Source organism: Filicampus tigris, chromosome 14 (assembly GCF_054856515.1).
Source record: "Filicampus tigris isolate MCC_2025a chromosome 14, RoL_Ftig_1.0, whole genome shotgun sequence".
NCBI classification, from domain to species: Eukaryota; Metazoa; Chordata; class Actinopteri; order Syngnathiformes; family Syngnathidae; genus Filicampus; species Filicampus tigris.
The window spans coordinates 4,882,524-4,907,295 of record NC_141230.1 but is presented as its reverse complement, the minus strand read 5'-3'; positions in this window follow the sequence as shown (position 1 = coordinate 4,907,295).

The window sequence follows — 24,772 nt, the reverse complement described above, 5'->3', positions numbered from 1 at the left end:
AGTTTTTCATTGATTTATGCATTCGTTACATATCTCTATATATATATTTTAAAATATTAATCTAAATGTTGATAATTTAATATTAATCAGAATAGTATTGCCCAAAGGAGTTGTCAAATTGTGGATGTAGATCAACCATCAATATTTTTTATTTCTCAATTTAGTGAAAAAATGAATAAACAGTGCCTCTGTTGGTTGGTTTTGTTGTACTGTAATTGCTTCAAAATTAATCAGCAATCAATTTCAACCAAATTCTGAATAATCAATCAATTGATTATTACATGCTTCCCCACTGGTTATTATGGGAGCATATTTCTGGAATCTAATTGACATTTTGAATATTTTGGGTCTTTTTCCCACCTGTGGCTTGTTATTGGTCCGAGTTAAGAGTCGTGCGTTCTTTTGATCTGGTGGAGAAAATGGAGCCGCTATGAAATCCAGATGCTGCTTGTTCCAAAACATCCCCAAATTGTTCGCCCCTCCTGTACACGCTACATCGTACGGCCGCTGATTATGCAAAGTGGGGCCTCAGCGTGCCCAAATAGAAACTACGACCCGAGTAGGAGGAATTGGGTACACGATGTGTAATCTTCTCCGAGCCTCGCGCTCAAGCTGGACCCGCTTGGCGGCGAGAACTATCTGAGACAAGGCATGGTTTCAAGTCCATGCCGCGCATGAATCGCCACACCTTCCTCTCCCTTGTTCTACCAAAACAGTTGGCCTCCATTTTTTTTCTGGAGTATTAGCTTCCTCTGGGAGCTTAATTCCAGATGTGTGTACACAAAGTAATTACACCATGTGGTATAGTGGCCTATTGTCCGGACCCCTTGCGCAGGAATTAGCCCAAATGGCGTCCTGTTGAGTGCAGTAACCCCCTTTAGAAGGTCGCCGCGCATTTAATTTGTACCACCGCGCTCATACATCAAGATTGAGTGATATAGTCACAGACTGATGGCTCCGCATTTAGCCGGCAGCCGGGGCCCACGTCTGGAAATAACAGCATCCTTTTATGTGTGCTAATAATTAGCACGCGGCCATCCATCACGCCGCAATGAGCCTTGGCTGCTTTGTCAACATGTTGCAGCGCATACAGCTGTTTGTGTTGGCCGCAAGTGATAAACGCACGATAATGCAACAATAGCAACTGGTTGCAGTCAACTACGTTGTACTTCACAGGGTGCCCTTTAATTCTCATACAATACCAAATCTGCATAATAAAACAAATATTTTTGTACGTAGATATAATGTATTTTTAGATTTACTGCTTTATGCAGATTACATAAATACTACAGCAATTGTTTTTACTGCTTTTTTTTGGGAGGCATCTAGAGTATAAATTCACAATATTCATTCCATCATTGCTGGACAGGCTATGAGACATAGGTGTTCCTCAGGGATCCATATTAAGTCTAATGTTGTTAATATTTATGTCCAACATACTGTACATCTCTAAGATGACACTACTAGCCATGCAACCAGCTCTTCCTTGCCTACTGCATTGTCCTCATTGCAGGCCAGTTTTAGCTGTGTCCAGCATGCCTCTACTGGTCTCCATTTGGTTTTAAACACAAAGGAAACAAATTGTATTGTTTTTAATAGAATCTCCCACATGCTCAGTGTCCCTTCAAAAATTCCTATTTAGATGACACTGACAATTTTTGTCACCTGCTCCAAGTGTTTGGTTTATCTTGCATCTATTTTTTGTTCACCCTGAGAAACCAAGTATTGTAAACACTCAATTTGACAAGGAACAAAATAAAACTGACCTTTGTTTTAGGCAGTCTTGCAGTTGGATGGATGACTATAAAGCCATTGTATCCAACAGGTGTCAAACCTCCATCCATTATCTTTACCGCTTATCCTTATCGCTGGAGCCTATCCCTGCTGTCTTCGGGAGGACACCCTGAATTGGTTGCCAGCCAATCGCAGAGACAAACAAACATTCGCACTCACAATCACACCTAGGGGTAATTTAGAGTGTCCAATCAACCTACCATGCATGTTTTTGGAATGTGGGAGGAAACCGGAGTACCCGGAGAAAACCCACGCAGGCACGGGGAGAACACGCAAACTCCACACAGGGAGGCCGGAGCCGGGATCGAACCCACGACCTCTGAACTGTGAGGCGGACGTGCTAACCAGTCGACCACCGTGCCGCCCTGTTGTCAAACCAGTGAGAAACAAAAATAAGGAAACCATCAAAAGTTAAGGAATAGATTCTGTTTTTGGCCCCAATGAGATGCAAAATACTGTTACAAACAGACAGAAATTGAACAAGGATTCAAATGTATTTGTCTTTTTTGCACAAAAGAAAGCTTGACGTTGGACCGACAACTACGAATCCATTGTATTCATTGTGTTTTCATATGTCATAGATCATATTCAATATATCCAAATTCATCTAAACTAAAGAAAGGTACAATGTCTGGGCCACATTGAGATGAAAAAAATTGAACACGATTCAAATAAATGTGACCTGTGTTTTAGACACAAAAGAAATCTTACTGGTGGAATGAATAAATCCTTGTGTCCAACTGTGGGATACAAAAATTGAAGAAATACCGTAGATTTTTTAATCATGTTTACATCGACAAACAAAATTTGAATGGAATTCAAATTCAACTGTTGCCTATGTTCTTTGCACCACATCTCTGCAGTGGACAGACAGCCATGAATCCGGATTTTCCATGGTTTGATGAACATTTTTTATAATTTAATAAACCTAACTAACCGTAAAAATGGAAGAAAATCCCCTCTGCAACGGACTACGAATCCGTAGCATCCCGCATGGTATCCGAAAATTAATTTACCTATGGACTTATTGCCATTGCATGCCTGTGGTTCACTCGCCTCCCTCCTACCGTTGATCCAACTTATGTGTGTTTATGCCCCTGTTGAATTACGACTAACTCTTTTTCTCCTTATGTTGACCGTTTGAGGTCATCAGGTCCTAAAGCTCGCTCGCTCCGTCCGGATTGTGCGGTGTCGCGGCAGTCTGAGCCTCGGTGCTACGCCCCCAAGCCTACAGGAGGAGGGAGGGTCAAGTGCTGCGGGGTCACGTGGAAATAGTTTTTATCACATTTCATTCGGCTAATCCTCTTTGAAACGTCACACACGACTATGATCAGACGGAATGCAGCCTGGACAAACGCTAGCGTGAAGGGAAAGAAGAGAGCAGAAGGGAGATGTGTTAAGAATTCCGATCAACAACTTTGGCGACTGCTTGAGACGTCAAACGCGACCGTCCGATTGGTTTAGCAGAAAGTTTTTCCCTCCGACCCTCCTCAAATCGCATGTAAATCCACTTCCGGCAGATTGAAGTGAAGCCACCCAGAGAAAGCTCAGCTGAAAACAATCGAGCTCAAGTGCTGAAGTCACCCGGTTCAAAGGGCGCCTTTCATCCCCCCCGCGACCCCGCCGCTCGTTTGTTTGGCCGAGATTCGCCGGCTAATGCTCGCCAACCTATCCGCAGTCGTCAATAGTGCAGAACGATATTAAAACCAACATTTTAAGTCTGGGTCAACACCTCGTCCCCCACGTGCAGCTGAGGTGAAAAGTGTCAAGAATTTTAACGTCGAAAATTGAGCAAAGTGAGCGGGGGGAGGGAAGAAAGACGGGGGAATTAAGTTCACATTCCGTTCGGCCATTTATGCCACTCGCATTAGAAGCACGTTGTTTTCATTTCCAGACATCGCTTTGGGTTGCTGTAATCTGGGAAGATATTGGAAGAGAATACAAAGCCGCCATCACTGTGGTTCTTTAGGCGCTTATGCACTCACTTAGAATATAGACACTTTCTTTTCATGTCAGTTTTGCAATAGATAAAGTTAGGTCGCCAGATGAAGGTTCTGCGAGTTTGTGTATGTTTGTATGTTTCTCCTTGATTGACTTATTCTTTAAGTATGGGCCTTAATGGGGCTATGAAAATTATATTTAGCAACTTGAACTTAAATAAATGACTTCTAATTCGCAATGAATGGTAAAATAATGGTGTGATTTTAAATATTATTATGAATCGAGGTGTCAAACTCAACCGGGGCCGGATCCGGCCTGCCACATCATTGTGAATAACTAAAGCACATGACGTGTGTCTACTTTCTTCAATTTACTTGCTGAAAGCGTTGATTCTTTAAATTTTGGTCAAAAAAGGTGTTATTTTTATTTATTTATTTTTAAACTTTTTACAGATATGACAAGCATTTTTTCACCAAATCCTCTTTTAACATTAAGTGAACAATAAATAACAATAAATATTTTCCACTTTTGATTTCAATTGCAATCTGGGGCAATCGTGTATATGGAATGATATCACTAGGTGACTGCATATTCATATGGTTTTTATCACTGCCTCTAAGAGACACCATAACTCTGATGTCACTCATGATGAAAATGAGTTTCGCATCCCTGAAAAAAGTACGATGAGTATTTGCATTTTCTAGGGAAGTCAGTTTTTTAGTACTATTTTTGATATACGTCGCCAGAACAGAATGATTGGTGATGGTTACACTCATTCTGATCCCTCTGAAAATACAAAATGCAAACTACTTTAGAGACATTTCCAAAGAAAATATGGTGACGTTTTGAGTCGGCACTTTAAAGATGTTTAGATGGCGGATTGTATGACTATGTGTCAGTTTTTCACGATACTAAAGGACTTTATTTTGGAATATCCCAGTTAAGATCCTGTTATAGTTTAATAGACGTAGGATAATATTTAAATGAATGTGATAAAAAAGTAAAATAAATGTTTTGTAGTTTACATAACATGATGAAATAATTAAACGTATTGCTAGATGTGTTTACTTTAGACTTTATGTGCAATGACTGCTAGGTAAAAGCAAAGAAAAATGATTAGCAAAAAGTAGAAAAAGTACCAAAAGAAAGAGTGAAATAGCAGCTATTGCTTCGTATTGCCTTAGAACACTTTCAATTCTCCAGACATTATTAAAACACATACAAAAATAAAGTACTGGGTAGATCTATTATTCATAAATATCAAGAGACATTCCCATCTTATATGCAAACATTTAAACGGCTGAATTCCACGGAGTTTCAGAACAGTGTACTATTAGTTATCACGACTACAACATCAAACTAATTCAACTCATTTATGATGACATTCTTCAGCTTCTTGCATTGCACTCATAAATGATGTGTCATGTTGACTCATGATTGTTGTTTTTTTTTATTAAAAATGTCTTGATTCATTCGGAAGGTCTCATTGGGTTTTATATATGTCCATTTTCTCTTCTTGTTCATAATTATCCCTGTTTAACCTGCTGTCTTAAAAACAAATTCAACCCTAGGAAAACAATCATGACATATTAATGTGATCAATAATCCTAAGCGAGCGCTAAATTGGATTCCCGGCCGGGCTGGGTGGGCTGCGTTGAGTGTGCGGGGGGTCCTGTTTATGCGCGGCCTTGCTGACTACACGCTTCTGTCAAACACGCAAACACTTTGAGCTCATATTTGGTGCAGTATCATTTGCAAAGCGAGTGAGCGCATGTTGAGAAATTGCAGAGGATGTCGACATTTGCAGAGTAGCGAGGAGGGTTTGCTGCGAGGTTCGCGATTGGCGTGATGAGAAGCGGCAGCTGGAAAGTGCAGGGACGCTTTTAAAAAGGCTTTTATCCCAGTTAGTGCTACCCAAGTTGACCATTAAAATGAAAACATGCTACGCTGAGACACTATCCTGGGTATCTCTAGACAGGATGTTTTTCCTTTCATTTATTTCTATGTTCCCACATTTGCCCACCCTGGTTTAGCCTTGTTTAAGTAAGTAACTTCATTGGTACTACTTTCCAAAGATTTTCTAATTCAAGCTATATTATAGTGGTTTGCTAGTCCGTTTGCTGACTCTTTGTAAAGATGCATGATAAGATGATAAAGAGCATGGCATGAGTCATTCAATTCAGACCATCAAAGGTGACCTTACCAAATAGTGGAATATTGTATTAGTCTTTCTTTTTTTTTTTTTGCTATTTGTTCAGTGTTTATTTCATGATTATTAACATATTGATTAACAATTCAAGAAGCATTAGTAGACGTAAAATTATAAAGGCTTTCTATATTGTAGACAAAATGTTCTCACTGTTTAGACTTTATAAAATTACTGCTCACCCTAAAACAAGCAACACTTTGAAGATGTTTACAAATTGGTATAATGGCTTATTAAACCTTTAAAAGTGTTTATAACATGCTTTTCAAATTATTGATGAACATCTTATTAAACCTCAACATCGGTACACTTAATAAGGCTTTATGTATGTTTACAAAATGTAGTTGTTGTTAAGTGAGGTTTTATAGTATTTACAACATGAATATTCACCTTTTGATGTATAACTGAAGCATAATTCAGAGCAATGATAATGACTATTAATTTATTGAAGAGCAATTTATAAAACCTTAATCAGGGTAATCTTATTAAGGCCTCACAAATGCTTTATACTTTGCTTTCTGCCCAGTTTGTTCTCACTTTCTCACTTTGCAAAATAGTGAGCTGACAGTATCTTGAACTTGGTGAGACTCAAACACATATTATTGAAAACTGCTGTTAATTTGCTGAAGCTGTTTATTAAGAATTCATAAAGTGATTATTAAGCATTTAATGAGCCGCTAAAGAAGGTAATCTTGTTAAATGTTATGACTAAATAAAATAGAAAATGACTTGTTTTTCAGCACTTTTGAAATGTGCAATGGAAAGTAAAATGCATTTCACATTAGCAGTGAGGTGGCATTCTTTGCTCCTTTTCAAATCCATGTTGGATGATACTTTTATAGCACAATTTTGAGTACAGAATCAAGAACCGGGTGAGCTTTTCCTTTTCGATCAGCGCGTTTCACGTTTCCAAAAGTATACAAGCCATGCCCCCGCAACCTTATCCATGGAGTTATTACTGTCACCATGACAAGAACCAATTACAGTATCTCAAACGTTACTTTTTTAAAACTGTCTCAGAAACGAACTTCAACACAACAGAGCGTGGACACAAGGGACGAAAAGCGCAGTTGGAAACAATCAAAATGCATTTCTAATTTGCACATCACAGCATTTAAATTTGTGCAGTTGGAAACAATCAAAATGCATTTCTAATTTGCACATCACAGCATTTAAATTTGAGATTTTTCTCTTGTTACATTTAGCTGAGAAACTACTTGTTAATAATGCCAGAAAAGTAATAAGCAAAAATAATCCTATTGCCGATTTGAAAACATCATATTTCCGTCAAATTTGATCACATTTGAACTATGTGTGTAATGTGCATGCAGGATTTGAGGTTGTAAAATTGTAGCAAATTCAATCTAAGTATGATCCACATCACACTGACAATCCTATTTGACGATTAGACGCTCACATCAATCTGCAGTTGTTTTTCCCTTGGGTACAGAAGAACTTCCTTTTTAAATCAGAGTATCTGCGGATTTAAGGACTTATTTAGGGCCCCAAATTTAATGGTCAGCTAATCGGTAGATGAAGTAAACCCATACGTGAAACTAGTCGTCACTCTCCGACGCAACGCAACGAACATTGATACTTCTTTCAATTCTCATCTCTATGAAGCCCCACAAAAATATTTATTATAAAAACATCCAATTCAATGTCAATAAAATGAGACAATGTTACTTATTGTGTCTGTGGCACAAAAAAAAAAAAAAAAAAAATGAAAACCTTTGAACAAGTGGAGTTGAAATCGCATTTCTGGAGCTAATTTGGGCCTATAATTAGGACTTGTTAGAAAAACATTGACAGAATTTCACCACAGTTGTGTTGAATTTTACAAACTTTTACTGTGTAATGTCAGACAAAGGCTCTCATGCAGGGCGGCCATTTTAAAAGTCCATGCAACATTGCATCCATTCACACAGCAATTTGCTGGACTGTTAATGAAAAAGCAAACAAGCCACTGCTGCAATTTGCCAAAGGAAAGCTGAGCAATTGGCCCGCTTGTGTACCCTACAGTGTTCCCACCTGAGACGCAAGCAACACTTGAGGAAAAAATAATTATCTGTCGTTTCCACTCCTAGTGCATTTGGATGCTAATGAAAGCAACTCCCCCCCTAATAACACGGAAGAATGCAAATATGGAGCGGAATTTTTTTTTTGCTGTGATCAAAACTGTCGGAGGGTTTGCATCTTGTTTTTTAGGTGACATAAATTTGTAACTTTGTTTGAATTTATTTTTTAAAAAATGGGGATATTATCATGAGTTACCCACTGCAAATCTACAAAGCTTTTTTAGAGTGGATAAAAAATATGAACTTCTTTTGGTCAAGACTTGTTGCAGGAAAGAAAATACATAAAAATAAGGTTAGAGCTTCAGAGCAACATTTTCAATGTCAAATAGCTTGTTTGGTCTCAATTGTAAATCAATAATAATAAATTTGAATATAATCATTTGTATATTGTTGCTGTCCTGTGAAAAACACTTGTGTCCATTTTTTTTTCAATTTTCTTATTTTTACGTGAGTGCTTTTCTCGCGTTACAGATATCGCATTAACGTGATTTTTTTTTTTTTTCCCAAATTGTACATAACGTGTTTTTCACATGCAGGACAGCGACGATATGGAGTTTTAAACTTGAGATTTAGGCATAACAAACGCACGAAAGTCCGGACATGATAGCAGGTCTTAAAGAGTGCAATGATCCATTAAACCTCTTAACTTTTAACAATACATCAAACGTGTTGGAATAAAACTGAGGGCCTATCATTCAAAACAATCACTGTTTAGAGCTGCAGACATTTTGCATTAAGGTTTATGCATCTTACTCCAAACTGGAACAGACTTCATACAAACTAGTGTGCATTGTTGAGGAATTGGATTGAGAATAAAAAAAATAAAAAAAATTGACTCCATACGATAAAACGGACGCAGTGTCACACATGCAAGCACTTCAAACCACAAAGTTTTCACTCAGATTTTTTCTGAGCATGCTTGCTTAATTCTGAATTGTACAATTGAGGGGCTTGCGGCATTAGATTCCGCCGAGTTAATATTAGTCAGATTGTGTAATTGCGAGCGTTCTAACTTTTAACCAACTGCTTCTGAACCACAAATATTTACAGTTTGATGTCTAGATATGCTGCGAATTGTTAATCATGCTTCCTTATGTCACTTCAGAACAGACATGCATCACGATCAACAACAACAAAACGAGGGTAAACCATGCAAGTGCTACAATAATCAAATACTGTAAATGAAGCTTAGCTAGGGCATGCTCCCGAGAAATGATCTCAGCAGATGACTAGATGGGTTGCGGCTTTGCTCTAATCACTGCACACGACAACAGCCACAAACTCCTACGACTTTAATGAGCTCATTAAGACAATAAAAAAAAAAAAAAATGCAATGCGGAGGCAGCGGCGGTCGACTTTGGAATGGAGCGAGCGACGGGGACATTTGCAGCTTCAACTCGTCTTTACTTCTCGCCGACTATGAATAATGCATGCTGCGCCTCCTAATGGAAAACAGATGGACGTCAAAATTCACTTTGACAGTTTGTGCCCGGACAAAGATTGCATGCATCGCACATGACAATTTGAGATGCGCATTTACACGGCCCCTACAACACTAAAATTACATGCAATGTAATCTAAATAATAATAATAATAATAAAATGGCACTGGCTATGAGGTGACCTTTAGTTGTGCATTGCTGGCAGTTAAATGTTTGGTTCAATTCTACAGTGTAATAACCATAGAATTCATTCATCACCGTCACAACGAAGGTTACACTTAGTGTCTATGGTTTTTGATGTATAATCTGCAGGGTTTTATTTTATGTGGACATTTTAACGATCCACATACCAATGACATTGTTAGAATAAAAAAAACGTAATAATGGCTGTTGATTTAAAACCTATACCAGTGTCAAATACTGCCGGATTTGAGTTACATATCAGTGTCATGCAGACCTTATCCAGATTGCGCATTTGGCAACAATTTAACATCCCGTTTAACATGTTCAGACACTTATATTTCCATCAAATGTCATTATACCAGATCATATAGGATCTTATTACATTTTCTTCCCGGCCAAAAGTTTACCCAACTTTAGCTATCAAGATCCTAGATTGTTCACAGGTGAAAAATGTTTAAGTAAGCCTAGGCGGAGGTCTTTACTTCTTTGTCTTAATTTACACAACAGCAAAAATGTATACAGGTAGACTTAGAAAAAGGAGTGAAAACACCGTAATGTGCATGCCAGGCCTGTAGTTGGCGGTATATGCCGTTATAATTTGCCGTATGTCAGTGTCAGGGTCCACTAGTTGCTGGAGAAGCAAAACAAAATGCTGTTTCACCAGTGAATGTGATGACCAGATTGCCAGATTACTTTTACCATTTACATGGAAATGTGAAGGTGTTATATATATATTAAAAGAAAAAATAAATACTTTTGCTGGATTTACATTGCAGGTCCAAGTGCCCAATGGAAATTCAATGCCTGTATTTTTGACTATATTTTTTTGTCTATTCCAGTGGTCCCCAAACTTTTTTCTGCCACAGGCCGGTTCGTACAAGTCTATACCCTTCGCGGTCCTGTTACTACTCACCGTCCTGGGTTGTAGGGGACGATGGAAGAGACTTTCCAAATACATCTGCTTATTTTACTAATTTGCGAGCTTGTGCATTTAATATTAGCATTACGCGACCGAGTCAGTCATAGATGGATGTAATGGAGGTCGGTTACTTTTAAAAAAAACAACATTTTTTTCAGCCTCGGATAATAAATAAAGTACTGTGCGTTGTTTTTTCTTTCATCTGTCCTGTGGTTGGGAACCCCTGGTCTATTCCATCTACCATATTTTCCGGACTATAAGTCATGTTTTTTTTCATAGTTTGGAGTTTGGGCGACTTATACTCTGGAGCGACTTATGTGTGAAATTATTAACACATTATATCGTATCCCTTTCCTTTTCAAGCTCAGCAAACAATACACCTAACAACCACAGGAGGGCGTTCTAAGGCTGCATATAAACCTGCATTACATATTGACTTTACAACGGGCAGAATAACCTGTTGTATATATCATTTCTCATGTTATTATAACCCACATAAAGAAACATAAAGATAAATCCTAAAAGCTATTAAAATGCATGAATAATTCAAACGGTTAAAATCTAATATTGTGTTAAATAAGTAATTAAAATAGTATGATAAAAAGACAATTTGACTGTCTATCAATCCATCTATACAAAATAGTGTACTGTTCCTTTAAAAGGTGCCGTGCCTGGCAGTGCTTGGTCTTGCATCATCAGCCAGCCACACACACACAAGCACGCACGCACGAGAGCGGAGGAGAAAACAGATAATTACGCCCGAATACAAAAATACTTTTGGAGACTTGGAAACATTCTACATGGTCGGCGATAGATAAAAGACTTATTTAATCGATCGACGACCATTTTGGTGAGTTTAACGTTATCTTACCATAACTTTCTTGTACTGCTACATGTGTGGACATTAGCTAAATTTTACCATCGTAGCTCGGTGGAAATTATGTGTACTAAGCGCACAATTTTGTTGATTTGATTTATATTTATACACATTTATTTGCTTAACGCGACAGAGACAACTTGGATTCCGAGAGGGGGTGGAGGGGGGGGCGACTCATACTCCAGTGCGCGATTTATGTATGTTTTTTGTTTTTTTATTTTGCATTTTACGGCTGGTGCGACTTGTACTCCGGAGCGACGTATAGTCCGGAAAATACGGTCTACTTCAAGTGTACATGATTCTACCAACAATACATAAATTGTCGCCACTGTGAGCAATTACACTGGTCAAAAAAATATTAAATTTTTTAATCAAAGATACAAGTGTCATCACAATCATCTGGAAAAGTTTACTAGCTCTGCTCTGGTAAGACGCTGCCATTTTAAAGTGTGTATAGAATGACGTCGCTACGCATTTATGCCAAGACAGAGCATGTGCAGACCGGATGCAGTCTGGCCATTCCGATTGAATTGTTTACATGATGTTCGTACGGATTGGCAAAAGGAATATACCACCCCTCCGAATCTCAATGGAATTCCATTCGGATTCAGCTTTTTTTATTCCCGCTGGGTTGTTTATATGGAGCATTTTCATTCCATTTGGCCATTCAGATCCTTTCTAATCGGAATACATGGCTCCATGTAATGTAGTAATACATTTCGGAATATTTATGAATTATTGGTTAGGTTCAGCAACAGTTGTAATTGTTTTCTGAAAAGTCATCGTCATAAATTACAACGCATGGTAAAATCTGTATTGGGCAAGCTTTCATAGGTAAAACTTAAACAATTGTAATATCTCCAAATATATTTAATATCTCAAATAAAGACATTTTTCAAATCAGTGTCAAAAATTACTTTGGGGACACAAAAAGTCATCTCTGATTAAAATTTGCGGTTGACCAGTGTTGTTTTGCCTATTTAATTATGGCCACACCTCTAATTTACTTTTGTTAGACCATCTTTAATTGTCTTTATAGTTATGATGGTTATTTTTAACCATGTTTATTGTGTTGTTTGACCAGAGACACAAGGTTAGATATGCCAGCTTTCATTGCATTTCTATGGAGTCAAGCTTATATTGACAGAGTATACAACCGATCGGAGATTTTACTCTACACTTAGGTTGCCAGATATCTGATATGAATCTCATTTTTAGCCTCATTTGGTAGAGGCCTTATTCTGATCTGAAGCTATTTGATTCCTTGTGTGTTTTTAATGCATTAGTACCAGACTCCTCTTTGCTACACATGTTTTGCCTCTGTCCTCAGTCTCCTTTTGGATAACAATAATCAATGTTTCTTTTTGAGAAGTAATTACAGGAGGCCGTCATCCTCCTGTAGTTTTGCTTGTTAACGCGTCATATCCCGACGGATGCGTTCACAGCAGTGCGGTTTTCACAGTTTCTGCCAATACTATTTTTGAAGCTTCCCCAAAATCAATAGAACTGTGTCAAATAGCCTTTCTTGTTAAAAAAAATACAATAAAGCACTAAACACTCCCTGTGACAGCCCACTCATAATTGCTGTCATTAAAACAACAAAATCCACAGCCTTCTAAACACTGTCTCTCAATACATTGCTTTTCTTATTACTCTCCCTCCAAGGGGACGAGTGCCTGAATACTTGAGAAAGCAAACACTTCTATAAACAGCCTGAGGGAATGCAAGCTCGCTTGATTACTGTTCATCGTGCTGTTTCCCCAAATATTTTATGCGCCTCTGACCGATAATCAATAGCTAACACATGCAGCCGCGCAGCTAGCAGCGCTCTGTTATCACACCCTCCCGAGGAGTGCTCGTCATCGCAGGGCAGCCTTGACACAACACATCCACATATGTCCACAAGCAGCCTCCATCATCCATGTCAACCATGCAATGCCACAGGGGATGAGCGGGTTCTTTTTTGTCGAGGACACACCATTTGCGGTATTCATTAACAAACTGCATCATTATCTAGTTCAAAATGGACTTTATTTAGCATTAGCATTACGTGTTGTTGGAACCAATCAGGAACTTTAAAGTGATACCTCTAAAACTGAATGACTCTGAGGTGTAACATTTTTTTAATTGTAATCCCCTATGGATAATTTGTAATTATTAATACTAAACTAAATAATTAAAAAAATAACTTCAATCAAAATTTCATTTTAGTGTTTAGTGTTTTCAAACATTCAGTGGGCTCGAACGGACTTCAAACCAAGCAAGTCACACAGCATTTCCATCGTTAAAGGCCATTTCGTTGGTACAACCAGGTGTTAAAGCGTCTTGCCGATGTGCTGGAGTTTCAACGGGTGAGGGTGAAAACCCTTCCACCCTCCGCAGCTTGCTGGAAGACCAGACCATTTGTTCAGCAGCGCGAGGCTCAACACACAGTTTCGCTGCTCGTGATTGGGAGGCCAGGCCGGGGTGAAGATCCAACATTTTCAAGAGATACGCAGACATTGTCATTTCAAAGAAATTGATGTTGGAAGCATAGACTAGTGTCATCTAATAACCTTACCATCAGGTAGCCTCAGATAATCAGTAGATACTCAATTTTCTGTGAAGTTGTTGACGTGGAGGTGATGATTCTGCTGCATGTGCCACATGCACAGAGACACTATTTGACACGTGTACAGTTCAATCGATGTTTTTACTGTCTTGGCTGTTTGTTACGCTGAATACCTTACTGCTGTGAGTATTTACTGCTTGCCTCATTGCAATCCTTTAGTTCTACTGCTGGTCATCATTGAAACAAAAGCCGTATTCAGCAGTATTTGTGATTTTTTTTTCTTTTACAATTAAAAACTTAAAACAAAATACAGATTTTACCATGTGTTGTGATTTATAGCTATGAATCTCATTTTTATCCTCATTTGGTAGAGGCATATCCCGGCGACCCTGTACAGGATAAGCGATAAGAGCACTCATGGCACTTTAAGAAAAAAAAAACCTTTGGCAAAGCCTAACCCTTAATTCATTAATATTACTAACTATATTACTATATTACAGATATTATTTTTATATTATTATTATGAACACCTGATGTGCTCGAGAAAAAATGAGGGCAGATGCGCAAAAAAGTAATCTCGAAAGGTTTGCTTGCCCATCCATCCATTATCTGTACTGCTTCTCCTCACAAGGGTCGCGGGGCGTGCTGGAGCCTATCCCAGCTGTCTTTGGGCAGTAGGCGGGGGACACCCTGAACTGGTTGCCAGCCAATCGCAGGGCACACAGAGACAAACATCCACACTCACAATCACACCTAGGGGCAATTTAGAGTATCCAATCAACTTACCATGCATGTTTTTGGAATGTGGGAGGAAACCGGAGTGCCCGGAGAAAACCCACGCAGGCACGGGGAGAACATGCAAACTCCACACAGGGAGGCCGGAGCCGGGATCGAACCCACAACCTCTGAACTGTGAGGCGGACGTGCTAACCAGTCGACCACCGTGCCGCCAGGTTTGCTTGCATCTCTGATTAAAAATGTAAATTTAAATGTGTAAAATTTGTTGACTAGTGTATTTAAAGTTTACCCTTTCCAATGAATGCTCAGCCAGTAAAAAGAATAAGAGTAAACTGTTTGAAAAACCATATCAATGGCCTACTTATTGAAAGTGGTCGACACAATCCCTGCCTTTAAAACATACACTACATTGTCTGGAAAGTGTTTACAGTCATTTGTACAACGACATTCCACTAGTAAAAAACAACAGCGGCGAAAGCAGCTATACCGCTGTTGTCTTTGAAGAGAACAGAGTAGCTAATTAGCCTTATTTACCAGACGCCTCACAGTGAAGCGTCCCACCATCCTCACGTGACACAGCCCAACGAACGCCATCATTACGGCTTCCGCTTCTTCCTCCTCTCAGATGGAGAGCGCTTTGCTGGCAATCAGGTGCGCGCTAAAATACACCTTTGAAGAAAAGGGCACAGAACCCTATGGCGAAGCGTTCAAGGAACTCGTTATTGACGCCAGCAAGCCCGCTGGGATGACACATTATGAACAAAATGAACACGGCGTATGATCACTCCTTTAATTTTTAAACTTTGTTAGTGTGATAGACACAGATGATGATGAAAAAGGAGCTGACCCAAGTTATCATGTATATAATGCGCATCCCAAAAGGCAAACTTACAATATGTTATATTAATGAGCACATTAACAAAGTTGCACAAATGACAGGCTATCTGCAGGTTGAAGGAAGCCACATTTAAGTCTTTTTAACGCTGTTTGAGTCAAATTTGTCTTGTTTGACCTGAAATTCAATGTCAATAAGAAGCCTGTAAGTATATATCATGGACACTTTTTTGGGGGGGGGGGGGGGGCCGGGCGGCGGAACGGGGCGGGGAGTGATCATTTTTAAGAATAAGGGGCGGGGGGTCGCGGCCGGAGTTTGGACTGATTTTACTGTACAGTTTTTTTCAAAAATTTGAGACAAAGTCAGCACAAAATACAGTAGAGACAGTTACGGGGTCTCCTGCCGGTGGAACATGCCCGGAACACCTCACCAGGGAGGCGTCCAGGGGGCATCCTAATCAGATGCCCGAGCCACCTCAACTGGCTCCTCTCAACGCGGAGGAGCAGTGGCTCGACTCTGAGTCCCTCTCGGATGGCCGAACTTCTCACCCAATCTCTAAGGGAGAGCCCGGACACCCTGCGAAGGAAACCCATTTCGGCCATTTGTATCCGAGATCTTGTTGTTTCGGTCATGACCCACAGCTCATGACCATAGGTGAGAGTAGGAACGTAGATCGACCGGTAAATTGAGAGCTTCGCCTTTCGGCTGAGCTCCTTCTTCACCACGACAGACCGATACAGGGTCCGCATCACAGCAGACGCTGCCCCGAACCGCCTGTCGATCTCCCGTTCCATCTTCCCCTCACTCGTGAACAAGACCCCAAGATACTTGAACTCCTCCACTTGGGGCAGAATCCCATCCCCGACTCGGAGAGGGCACGCCACCCTTTTCCGACTGAGGACCATGGTCTCAGATTTGGAGGTGATGATTTTCATTCCGACCGTTTCACACTCGGCTGCGAACCGCTCCAGCGAGAGTTGGAGATCACGGCTTGAAGAAGCCAACAGTACCACACCATCTGCAAAAAGCAGAGATGCAATACTGAGGACACCAAACCAGACCCCCTCGACACCTCGGCTGCGCCTAGAAATTCTGTCCATAAAAGTCATGAACAGAATCGGTGACAAAGGGCAGCCTTGGCGGAGTCCAACCCTCACTGGAAACGAATCCGACTTACTGCCGGCAATGCGGACCAAACTCTGACATCTGTGGTACAGGGACCGGACAGCCCTTATCAGGAGGCTCGGTACCCCGTACTCCCGAAGCACCCCCCACAGAACTCCCCGAGGGACACGGTCGAATGCTTTCTCCAAGTCCACAAAACACAAGTAGACTGGTTGGGCGAACTCTCATGCACCCTTGAGGACCCTGATGAGGGTGTAGAGCTGGTCCACTGTTACACGGCCGGGACGAAAACCACATTGCTCCTCCTGAATCCGAGATTCGACCTTCCGACGGACCCTCCTCTCCAGCACCCCTGAATAGACCTTACCGGGGAGGCTGAGGAGTGTAATCCCTCTGTAATTGGAGCACACCCTCCGGTCCCCCTTCTTAAAAAGAGGGACCACCACCCCGGTCTGCCAATCCAGAGGCACTGTCCCAGATGTCCACGCGATGTTGTCGTGACGTGTCAACCATGACAGCTCCTCAACATCCAGAGCCTTTATGAACTCCGGGCGGATCTCATCCACCCCCGGGGTTTTGCCACCGAGGAGCTTTTTGAATACCTCGGTTACTTCAACCCCAGGGATAGGAGAGCCCACCGCAGAGTCTCCAGGCTCTGCTTCCTCAGTGGAAGGCGTGTCGACCAGTGGAATTGAGGAGTATTCTCCCCACCGACCCACAGCGTCCCGAGTTGAGGTCAGCAGCACCCCATCTACACTATAAACAGTGTTAATGGTGCACTGCTTCCCTCTCCTGAGATGCCGGATGGTCGACCAGAATTTCCTCGAAGCCATCTGGAAGTCATTTTCCATGGCCTCCCTGAACTCCTCCCACACCTGAGTTTTTGCCTCAGCAACCGCCAGAGCTGCGTTCCGCTTGGCCAGCCGGTACCTTTCAGCTGCCTCCGGAGTCCCGCCGGCCAAAAAGGCCCAATAGGACTCCTTCTTCAGCTGGACAGCATCCCTTACCGCTGGTGTCCACCAGCGGGTTCGGGGATTGCCGCCACGACAGGCACCGACCACCTTGCGGCCACAGCTCCGATCGGCCGCCTCAACAATGGAGGCACGAAACATGGTCCACTCAGACTCGATGTCCCCCGCCTCCCCCGGGACGTGGGAAAAGTTCTGCCGGAGGTGGGAGTTGAAACTCCTTCTGACAGGTGATTCTGCCAGACGTTCCCACCAAACCCTCACAATACGTTTGGGTCTGCCAGGTCGGACCGGCATCTTCCTCCACCACCGGAGCCAACTCACCACCAGATGGTGATCAGTTGACAGCTCCGCCCCTCTCTTCACCCGAGTGTCCAAAACATGCGGCCGAAAATCCGATGATACGACTACAAAGTTGATCATCGAACTGCGGCTTCGGGTATCCTGTTTGGTGCATAAGCACAAACAACAGTCAGGACCCGTCCCCCCACCCTCAGGCGGAGGGAGGCTACCCTCTCGTCCACCGGGGTAAACCCCAATGTACAGGCGCCAAGCCGGGGGGCAATAAGTATGCCCACACCTGCTCGACGCCTCTCACCCTGGGCAACTCCAGAGTGGAAGAGTGTCCAACCCCTCTCGAGAAGACTGGTGCCAGAACCCAAGCTGTGTGTGGAAGTGAGCCCGACTATATCTAGTCAGAACCTCTCAGCCTCACACACCAGCTCGGGCTCCTTCCCTGCCAGAGAGGTGACATTCCATGTGCGCAGACCTTGCCTCTAATTTTTGAAAAATCTGTACAATAAAATCAGTCCAAACTTGACATGCTCATAGTATGGGCCCCCAGGAATAAGAACCCACTGGAATGATTTTCTACTTATTGGAGGAATGTTTTTTATGGCAGTTCAAACTTGAGGGAAGTGATGATTTCTGTACGTATCTACTGTATTTTGCATAGACTTTGCATTTAATTTTTTGAAAGACGTACTGTAAAATCAGTCCAAACTTGACATGCTGATAGTATGGGCCCTCAGGAAGAAGAATCCACTGGAATGATGTTCAACTTATTGGAGGAATATTTTTGTGGCAGTCCAAACCTGAGGGAAATGATGATTTTTGTATTGTTTATACCGTGTTTTGTGCAGACTTTGCCTCTAAAAAAAAAAAAAAAAATGTACAGTAAAATCAGTCCAAACTTTGTATGCTGATATTATGGGCCACCAGGAAGAAGAATCCATTGGAATGATGTTCTACTTATTGGAGGAATATTTTATATGGCAGTTCAAACGTGAGGGAAATGACGATTTCTCTACTGCATGTACTGTATGTTTTGCAGACTTTGCCTCCAATTTTTTAAAAACTGTACAGTAAAATCAGTCCAAACTTCGTATGCTGATAGTATGGGCCACCTGGAAGAAGAACCCACTGGAATGATTTTCTACTTATTGGAGGAATATTTTTTATGGCAGTTCGAACGTGAAGGAAGTGATGCATTGTGTGCTGTATTTTGTGTACAGTTGTGACATGCGGAAAAGCATTTACCGTAAGGTTTAGAATACGCACGCACTCAAAAACGTAGGCGCGGATAGCTTGACCACGGAAAAACGAGAGCGTGATAGCTTGACCGCAGTTCGAGAATGGACCCAACCGGTACCACGTCACATGCAGGTGCCGCAGACCTGACACGGAGCCAAATAAATAAAAAATAAAACTGTGTTGTATACCTTTCTGTCCCACAGACGCAATGACATGTGCCCCATATTGTTTGTATTGCATGGTATTATTCCACCAATCACCACGCTGCGCGTGTGTGTGTCTGTTGTTTTTATTAGATATTTTTCTTTATTTGGTCTGCTTGTTCGGCGCCTGTCTGTGACATGTACAATAAGTTCTCGACGACGATTGGCTGTCACCGACGAGGGACGGACTGGGGCCACGTGGTCTTTTTAAAAAGATGCGTAGTACATAATTTGATACGGACAAGTGCGATGAGCATAATCTTTGCCTGTGTAAACATTTACCGTCCAATTTAAAGTGTTCCATTGACCAAACATGTTCCTAGAATGTGGGAGGAAGCTGGAATACATGGAGAGAACATGTAAAGACCAGATTCGAACCCTGAACAGTAGAACTTGGTGGCAGATGAGCGAACCACAGTGTGTTGCCTGAGCAATATTACATCACAATATTTTTCACCCATAGTTTACCTAATTTAGTGATGACTTTTTATTTTGGAGGCATGATGACTTTTCATTTTGGAGGCATGGCATAGCGAACTTGTCATAAAACACAAAACGCTAACCACGCAGGATTCAGCTTTTGAATAAACCTATTACGTATGATATAGTTTACATCCTGTCCTGAAGATATTCATAAACCTTCATACTGATATACAGACATATATTTACTGCCTCCTTCAAAACGGCTAAGCTATCCTCCGTCTACTGCTTGTTCTTACCTTTGTGGGTGTAACCATGGATGTCGTGCCTAAACAAATTCCCTCTAAAGGGGTGGAGCCAAGGGTGGGCCTAGATGTGCACAGGCCCACCCAGATTGACAGACTGTCCACCCAGTGAGATTCATGAAAAAATATATACCTTAAAATTTTGAATTAATTATCATTAAATTATTTTTAAATTTTTGTTTCATTGTGTTTTTTTTATTTGATTGATTATTAAGAATGGCATATTTGTGTTTGTCTAAGGAAGGTCTGAACTCCATATTGTTCAGTTTGTCATTTTATTTGAATAGACGATTTGTGTGGACAGGAGGATTGCGCTCAGTGAGAGAAATATTCAGGCGCACCCTGATTTTTCCAGGCCCACCCATTATCCATGTTCTGGCTCCGCCCCAGCTCTAAAGCAGTTACATATTCAACACCTAATTGAAATGGGTATAGGAGACAGATGGGCGATGATCGATTGTGAACTGTGACTTACATAACGAGATTTGATGATCCTTTATAAAACACAAAACTCTCAAACCTCAGCTTCATAAGCTCCAAATTGGACCCAAAGTGCTGTGTATGAAGAAGATGCTTCCCTGAAAAGTGAAATTCTGCACACCTAAAATCGAGCCACTGAGAATTTCAGTCAGCTAGCGTCATTTTTAAGTTGAGTGCAGAAATGAATAGAGAAAGACATATCATTGAGATGAATACTTCCCTAAATCAAGGAATAGTTTCCATTTTGACATATACGGGGTAGTCCATTATCGCAGTCAGCAGTTTTCTTGATTCACTGCTCCCTCATCATTCTCCTACAAAATGATGAAAATGTAGTTAGCCTACTCTCGTTCTCAGTGGCTCAATTGTCATGTCCCACACGGGTGTGGAGGGCTGTTCCCTACTGACACCGCTGCTGAGACATGCCCAAGGGATGTAGTTACATGGTGTGCGGTCATTCCCTAACTGCTATACACAGCCCTTCAGATCTCTTTATCTTCTCATTTACACTCAAATTCTTTACAGGGGCAATTGCCACTGCATAGCCGTTGACAGACAGCGATAAGCGCTGCCAGGCTCAATGCTCCTGTTCTGTCCTGTTCTGAACTATTTGCTACTCGTCACATCACTTCACCACAAGATGTAATACTGCTGCTGTCCACGTAAACGGCAGATAAAATTCAACTCTCCAGGTAATACTGTTATTGTTGGCACACACTACTGTTAATATTGTTTCTTTTGCTCTATTCCATATTTTCTCTTTTTCGGGTCCACTTTCAAACCTTGTTGTGTCTGACAAAAGCAAAAGGGTTCCGTCATGATAAAGCATACAATTCTGCCATATTGCATGACTAAACAAAACTGTCAAAAATGACAGGTGTTCTTTCTTGTCTTAGGGGAATTATGGGATCTCTTGGAGAATTTGACAAAGAAGATTAGACAGCTGTATAATGTTAATTTGCCAAGAATATGAGTTTTCATTCCCTGTGGTGGGTATGGTATGGCAACAAAGATTGGGATAACACCTCCATATGGAGTAAGATCGCTGTCAAAAAGGCATATGCGTGATTAACGATTCGTATCCGTAATAGTAATAATTTGTGAGTATAAATTAAAACTGTGAGGGTTTGAATTTTTTTCTTGTGAGTACGAATCAAAATTTTGTGGGTTTGACTTCTTGTGAGTACTAATAAAAACTGTGAGTGCCATTGTTTTGTGAATACAACTCTCGCTTCTACGACTACAAATCTTCACTACGCACGAATTGCCGGCTGAGGACAAATCACTTTTGTGAGTGCACGAATCTGCACAACATGCAAATTAGGATGACGTCACGCAGAACACAGGCAAGTCCCAAGGGGAGCTAATCGATCCGCGATTCTTCTTCCCGCGCATGCGTATATATGAAAACTAAGATGGCGAACGCGAGCGGATCAGACGGCGCTTCCAGCGGCTCAGGAGATGCATCTTCACAGCAGGTAAAGTCAGCAACGTGTATATCCAATTTATTAATATGTATTTCATAACGTCGTTCTGTCTCAAATAATATCTTTGGACTCAGGCTTACGGCGATAGATTGCAATCTAATGATGCGTTTCACTGTTAGTATTAGTACTTGGCTAATGTAGCTCTGTTTTCAACGCATCTGTCTATGTACCCACAATTTAGCACGTCGACAAAAATGTATTGCATGGATACTGTTAATAGCTCTTGCTAATTTGGTTGCTCTGTTTTTATTGATTAATTAAGTATTCTCACAGAACAAAATAAAACAAGTAGTGTTTAATGCAAAAGAAAAAATGTTGCGCATAATGTCTGACATATCACAGAGGACTATTTTGTTATCCTGCGAACTAGTTTAAACTGAAATGTAGTGACACAAAGTGAGGTTCATCCGCTTTAACATCTTACTGAGTGTTGTTGTCGTCCTTACATGTTTTTTGGTACAAATATTACATATTCATAAGTACAGTATACCGTGTTTGTAGACACTGAGATAGTGTGGGTTGTGTAGATTTTTTATGAGTTGGTAGTATAATATCGTTGGATATTAATAAAAATATGCACACACGTCAGCTTCATCGGAGTTGGCTTTAATGCAGGTGACTTAACATTAAACAGGGCTGACTGGGAGTTCACTCTACATCTCCTCGGTAACTCTGGCATATCCATACCACCACCAGTCTTTATTGGTACCTAGTTGTAGAACAGTTGAGTCTCTATATAACATCTATTATGCATAAGAACAGCAAATTATTAATACCCCCTGTAGGCGCCATAATTGAATTATGTCACATGGTGTTTTGGTTGCTATGGTAACGGGCTGGTGCTTGGGTCACACGTCGTAAGTGGTGCTTACCAGCTGTACAGTAGAGAGAGCCGGGATGGGTAGCCATATTTTTTGTTGACCGCTTCGCCATATACTTCGCTTCGCTTTGCTACGCTACGCCACGCCACGCCATACGCTACACTTTTCTACACGCTACGCTAGTTTCATTATGCCATATTGTGCTGCCATCAAATCATCCAGAGTGTATCCGTGAAAGCCACTGTTTCATTAAAACCAATCGAAGCGCATTCAAGACTCAGATGTTTCAATTGTCAAGCCACCGTAACAGCAGCGTGTCAGACAAGTACGCAACCCACCCACTTTCTCTTAGAAGCGACAAGGCTGCTTGGAGTCGCTACACGCCCCATGGAGCAAACTTGTGATTGTGTATTCCTAGAAAAATATATGAAATGTCACTGTGTGTTTTATATGCATCAAATTATAGTTTTTCAGTACACTGAAAAAAACTGTTGAATTTACTAAATTTTATGTTGACAAGTGGTTGCATGATATAAAACCATCTGAATCCTATTAACAATGATCCTATTTTCTTTTGTAGTTCCTTTATTCTGAGCAAATCAGTCCAGCTGCAGCACTTTGTAAACCACCCCCAAAGTCCACTGCAGTATCATCAGCATACCTACCTGTTCGGCATACCCCATTACGTTTTCTCCTGAAATTATTTAAATATATCTACTGTAAATGTTATGGATGTAACGATTTACTCCAGCCCAGATTCAAGTGTCAAAAAGGGCTGTCACAAACGATTATTTTGCTAGTCGACTATTCACCAACAGGAGTTGCAATTAGTTGACTAATCGGATCATATGTAAATTGCGGCATGATTGGTAGCTTACAGCTAGAACTCTTTAAGGTATTGTACAAAAGAATAAAGACAAGATGATATCACATTCAACTTGTACTAAACTGTGCAGGTTGTACCAGCATTCCTGACTTGTTTTTAGTGGAGTACCAGTAATTGAAATTGAATTGTGGCCGCAAATATTTTATTGCTGAATGTTTAGTGCATTTTAAAATTGAACCAAAAAACAATACATTATGCTGAGTTGCACTAATACTATGAAACTACCTCTAAATACTAAAATAAATACCGTATTCGTAAACATATTTCACCCTTCTTCGGCACCAATCATTTTTTCTCCAGCGGGAGATGAGGTATTTTTGAGGGTTAAATGAGCGCCTAATAATTTGAGAGCAGCTATCGTTAACATGGTGTTGAGAATCGGTTCTTTTATTTTTTACATCGATGCATATTTTATGCAGTTTAAATACATTTTAGATGAATCGTTACATCCCTAGAAAATTTATCAAACAATGTATAAATTCTTCTATGTGTGGTGTCAGAAATCAGATTTCAACTGATTAATTTTATGCCTACAAATAATATACCCGGTGAAATAATTGATGTCTATTATACTTTGATGTGTTGTATATTTATGCAATTTAGTACTCATGATGTTGTCATTTTCTCGTGGCTCTGTTCCAATCCCCACGTCATGATTGACATAGTCGACACAGTCAGGCGGTCCATCTGAGGGCATGTGTTCATCGTCGATCTAGTTTGCCATCAGTGTTTGCCTCCATCTCCAACTCTGCTGTTTTTTCAGCCCACTCCGTCTGGATTTTAGCCGTCATCAGTGACACTTCAAGTCAGCATGCAGGGTCAGAGTTGCGACCGTCACCAAAGAGATCATCCTGGACATGACTGTCTATATTTCTGAAAATATAATTACATAGAAATATTTATCAGGCAAAGTATATTGTTTGAGATGATGGTAACTTCGATAATACGTAATCAAAATAAATTACTCAACTAAATGATAAC